The sequence below is a fragment of the Leopardus geoffroyi genome, chromosome C3 (assembly GCF_018350155.1).
Source record: "Leopardus geoffroyi isolate Oge1 chromosome C3, O.geoffroyi_Oge1_pat1.0, whole genome shotgun sequence".
Classification (NCBI taxonomy): Eukaryota; Metazoa; Chordata; class Mammalia; order Carnivora; family Felidae; genus Leopardus; species Leopardus geoffroyi.
In genome coordinates, this window is record NC_059338.1 from 143,982,132 (window position 1) to 143,988,155 (window position 6,024).

Here is a 6,024-nt window from a genome sequence, read left to right on the forward strand (position 1 = left end):
TAGCAAAAAAGAAAGCACAAATGAATAATATTAGGGATAAAAGAAAGGGAATCACTGCAGAACTTTCAACCATAAAAAGATAATAAGGATCCTCGGTTTGTTCTCTGTTGATGGAGAGAGGGTGGGAGATGGCTAGATGGGTGATGGGTACTAAGGAGGGCACTTGTGATGAACACTGAGTGTTGTATGTAAGTGATGAATTCTCGAATTCTACTCCTGAAACCGATATTGCACTGTATGCTAACTAAAAATTTAAGCTAAAAAAAAATTATAAGGAAATTTTATGGGAACTTCATGCCAATGAATTTGCCAACCTACATGAAATGGATAAATTCCTTGAAAGACACAAATGACCAAAACTGACACAAGAATAAATAGCAAATGTGAGCATTGCTGTCTCAATTTAAAAATCAACTTTATAATTAAAAGCAATTTCCCATTTAGCTTTTTTCCTTGGTACACCACTAAAGTTTCTGGTGTTGCCATGGGCTGCCACCCCACCTGGTATTACCAGTATTGTAAGAACAAGCCACTTCCAAAGTCTGGCATCTGCACAGGTGTCTCTAATGCCAAGATCTGCATCTTTGACCTGGGGTGGAAGAAGGCAAAAGTGGATGAGTTCCCATTATGCGGCCACATGGTGTCAGATGAATGTCAGCAGCACTCCTCTAAAGCCCTGGAGGCTGCCAGTATTTGTTCCAAAAGTACATGGTGAAAGCTGTAGCAAAGATGGTTTTCACATCCCTGTGTGGCTCTAACCCTTCCACGTCATCCGTATCAACAAGATGTGCTGTGATGGAGCTGATAGGCTGCAGACAGGTATGTGGGGTCCCTCTGGAAAGTCCCAGTGCACCGTGAACATTGGCCAAGTCATCATGGCATCTGTACCCAGCTGTAGAACAAGGAGCATGTGATTGAGGCCCTATGCAGCGCTAAGTTCAAGTTCTCTGGCTGCCAGAAGATCCACATTTCCAAGTAGACTGTACTAAGTTTAATGTGGATGTGTTTGAAGACAGGGAGGCTGAAAAGCAGCTCATTCCAGATGGCTTGTGGGGGGTCAAATACATCCCTAATCATGGCCTCTTGGACAAATGGGCTCTGCACTCATGAGAGCCTCAGCACTGCCCCTCCTCAATCATGCCCACCAATAAATCCTACTTTCTGTCAAAAAAATCCCAACAATTTCACAAATAAAGTCCAGGTAATTTCACAGTTGAATCCTATCATACAGTTAAGGAAGGCATTATATCAATCCTATACAAACTCTTTCAGAAAAACAGAAATTGGGGAAATACTTCCTAATTCATTTTAGGAAGACAGTTTTATCCTGATTCCAAAGCCAAAGATCTCACAAAGGATGAGAACTACAGACTAATGTCCCTCAGGAACATAACTGCAAAAATGTTTGATAAACTATTAGATTGGAAAATCAAATCCAGAAAAGAAAAATATATATTTATATATAAAGGATTATACATCATGAATTATCCTCAAAATGCAAAGCTTGTTCATCATTTAAACATTGAACAGTGTAAATTTACTATGTTAATAACAAAATGGCAAAATATAATTATTTCAATAGATACAGAAAAAACATCTGATCAAATTTAACAGTAGAAACATGCGGCAAACTAGAAATAGTTGTGAACCTCCTCAACATGACTAAGGACATGTACTGAACACCTTCAACATTACTATTTGACATTGCGCTAGAGATCATGGCAAGTGCAATAAAATAAGAAAAAGTAATAAAAGGCATAGAGATGAGAAAGGAAGTAGTACATATTTCCTTATTTGCAGGTGACAGGAATCTACAAAAAAGCTATGAGAACTTAGTGAATTCTCATTAATAAGTGAATTTAGCAAGGTTGCAAGATACAAAGCCAATATACAAAAAGCAGTTGAAAGTTTAGATATGGCATCAATTACAAAATGAAATAATAAAACAACACTCCATTTACAATAGCATCAAATGTATATAGGAATAAATTTAATGAAAGTCACATAAGGCCTTTGTACTGAAAACTAGAATACTTTGCATGGGAAAACTAAAGAAGGCCTTAGTGGAGAGATGTACCATGTTTATGGATTGGAAGAATTGACACTGTTAAGATGGCAGTTCCCCCTAAGCTGATCAGTAGATTCAAAGTAATTCCAATCAAAGTCTTAACTGGCTGCTTTTGAAAGAGATTTACAGGCTAATTCTAAATTTAAACGGAAAGGAAAAAGACACAGGATAGCCAACATAATTTCAGAAGAGAATAAAAAGGTGAACGTAAACATTACTTGATTTCAAGTCTTACTACAAAGGTACAGTAATGAAGACAGTGCGTTCATGTATAGGGCAGAACATATAAATAAATGGGACAGAATAGAAAATCCAAAAATAAACCCACAGTTTTATGGTCAATTTTTTTTTTTCCGAAAGTGCCAGATTCAATGAGGAAAAGATAATTATTTTTCAAAAAATGGTTCTGGAACAACTGAATCTCTGGGAAAAAAATTTTTTTTTGAACACTGAATCAAACCACACACTCAAATTAACTCAGAATGTATCATCACCTAAATATAAGAGCTAAAATTATAAAACTTCAAAAACAAGACATAGGAAGAAATCTTTGTGGTATTATGTTAGGCAAAGATTTCTTACACAGGTATAAAAAGCCCAAACTGTAACATGCACAAAAATTGTAAAATGGCCTTCATTAAAATGAAATCACTTTCTCTTTGAAAGATATAACGGAGGGGGAAAAGAGCAAGCCACAGTCATATTCAGGGAAATAATGGTGAAACATGTTTCACAAGGGTTTATACAGAAAACCTCAAGAATTCTTACAATTCAATAATAAGGCTAAATAACCCAATAGGGAATAGATCAAAGATTTGAATAGATACATTATAAAATATATATCAATGGCTAGTAAGCACAAGAAAATATGCCCAATATCATTAGTCATCAGAGAAATGTAACTTAAAATGATAATGAGATACTACCATATACCCACTAGAGTAATACAAGTTAAGAAAGCCTGACAATGCCAAATGTTGGTGAGGGTGTGGAGTGAGTAGACCCTCACACATTTGCCGGTGGGAATGCAAATCTGGTTCATATGCTTTGGAAAACAATATGGCAGCATCTTACAAATAAAAACATAAATATTCTGTCACACCCAGCAATTCCACTTCTAGGCACTGCCAGAGAGAAATAAAAACGTATGTTCACACAAAGACAGGTATACAAATAAGTTCATAGCGATATTATTCATAATCGCAAAACACTGGAAGAAACCCAGATAGTCAACTGATGAGTGGATAAACACACTGTTGTGTATCCTTACTGTAGAACAACAGAAAATTAGTACACAAAATATGAATGGCTCTCGAAAATGTGTTGGTAAGTGAGAAAAATGAAACACAACCGACTACATAATGGATGATTCCATAAATATTAAATTCCAACAAAGGCAAAGCCATGGTGATTACAAGGGGCTGGCTGGGTGCGAGCAGAGGAGGGTAACTGACAAGGGATAAGAGGAAAATGTTTAGGTGGAAGGAAATGCTATATACGTGCTTTTGCTGGTGGTTTCACAACTGTGGAGAATTACCAAAATTTCATCAAAATACACGTTTAAATGTGGTGAACTCTGCCTCAACTTAAAAAGGAAAAGAAAACTCAGAGACCTCATTTGGTGAAACAAACGAACAAGCAAAAACTTCTCCCTTTGTTGACTGCAGTTTCAACCAAGAGTTCCATAGTGAAAATGATTTGAATGTAGAGTCTTGAATTTGAGCATGTTCTGTTCACTGGAAGAACAGGTTCAAGCCCTAACCCTTCTTTCCACCTCCTGCAGTTTTTAGTAATAGCCATCTCCAGGCAAAAGGGAAAGACAAAAGAAGAAAAGCTCATCTTTGCTTAGATACTTACATTTGTGACTTTGCCCCATTTGCACAAATACAGTCTAGTTCCATAACGCTGCTATGAGAGGCTACAATTCCAGTAGGAAAAAGAGTCCCTCCACTAAGCCACTTCTTTTCACAGGAAAGTGATTGTTGTTGTAAACAATTTGGGAAGTAAAACTAAAGTACCAAATGATACTTGTTTGCCATATGCAAAAGACCCAGGAATTGAACCAGCTGTCTGTGAGGGGAAGTGAAGTTTTACATGTGTGATAAGAAAACCAGCACGTTATTCTTTTCTAGCACATGGAGCATGTCTTTGCCGGTGGCTCAGCACCTCTCTTTACCAAAAAAGCCACTGGTCTGGATGAGAAGCACCACCAGTTATCTAGATAATACCCCTTCTCCTCCTCTTGCTTCCTACAGAAAACTTTGTTCATAGTATGGAAGTTCCCAGTTTAAAATTTTTCTTAATGCTTATTTATTTTTGAGGGAGAGACAGAGACAAAGCATGAGAGAGAGAGGGAGACACAGAATCCAAAGCAGCTCCAGGCTCCAACCTGTCATGTCAGCACAGAGCCCGAGGTGGGCCTCGAGCTCACAGATCGTGAGATCATGACGTGAGCTGAAGTCAGGCGCTTAACTGACTGAGCCACCTAGGAGCCCCAGGAAGGCCCCAGTTTAAATGCTCACCTCTCCAGATTCTTTTGCCATCTTGGACAATGAGATATAAGTGAGCCTACTTACCTTTCATTGGCACGTATAGGAAAACTCGTTTTCCTGATGAAAGGGTGATCAAGTCAGACGACACATGCCCTTTTTGTTTACCCTTCAGAAAGAGGCTATCCTGCAGAGGGATGAGGATAAAAGCCATACCCTGAGAGTGGCCGGGAGCTGATTGAGAAACAAGATATGGCCACCAGGCACAGTAACACAGAACACGCTTAACTGGGTTGTGCTTGGACAGGGTTGCACAAGATGGAAAGTCTCCACAACATGGGGCTGTCCGGAAGCCCACAGTGAGGAGGGATCACTACCAAGAAGGGGAGGAGGGCAAGGAGACTCCCAGAGGAGATGCGGACTGGAGAAGGGTCTCATGCGCCCAAGTGATATTTCCTCAGCAGCACAGTGGAGAGTCTGTGGGTCAGAGAGCCCCAAAGGGCCATGGCAGCTTGAGCTGTTATAACCATACGGCTCTATACCGTCTATTGCTAGTGAATGTGGAGGTATGTTTTGTGAGGTAGGCAAAGCAGGCAGGCTCCAAGTGGCCAACTATCTACTTGTTTGGACTGTCTTTAAAATAATTGCATGTGTAAAAATTTGAGTTTGGTACTGGCGGGATTTTGAGCTAATGGGTCTTGGCCTGCAGTGAGGGAATAAACAACTTGGGGGCCGATATGCAGGGGCTCATTTATATAACAGAGTGATAAAGCCAGAACTAGATGGTACTGTGTCCAGAGTGGTGTTCTTAGGCAGCGCCATCAGCCTTGGCCTATGTGTCTGTGCACTTCTAGTTACTGGGATAAAAGAAAACTCTTTGGTTAAACCATATATTCAGGTTTCTGTAGAGTATATATGACTCTATTTTAGAAATCTTGTTAAGCTCTTTGCATGTACTATTCCATTTGCTCCTTATAGCAATTCAATGCAATAACTACCATTATTATACCTTCAGAAGGGACTGCGGTCCAGAGACCTAAAGGAACTTGTCCATAGTCACACAGCTGAGCCAGTCTTTGGAACCAGTGTCTAGTTTACTGAAAATATATGGATGAAGGGATGTTCATAACACTATGTGGAAGCACACGAAGCCAGACTGTGGGACGTGATCCAGCTCTACTGATCCAGTTTCTTCAAAAAGCCAATAGACCAGTGAAAAAGAGGGGGAGAGCTTTCTGGATTTAGAGACTCGAGGTGACTTCTAGTGTTGGCCAAGCTGGACAAAACTGATATCAGCCCATCTCTACCACTGACCACAACAAAAACTCTGGGCAGAATATAAAAGCAGCTGCCTGAAGATCCTGAAAAGTTAACAACAGGTGGACTGGAGACAAAAGTCAAAATCTGAATAATGATGCATGACACGGACAGCTTCAGCTGTGTGCAACTGTGTGTCAGCGTGGAAGG

General features: G+C 39.6%; 1 pseudogene; it reads left to right on the forward strand.

Annotated features, from left to right (window-relative positions):
- Positions 1–484: 484 nt before the first annotated feature.
- On the forward strand, positions 485–1,110 carry LOC123586647 (annotated as a pseudogene).
- Positions 1,111–6,024: the final 4,914 nt, after the last annotated feature.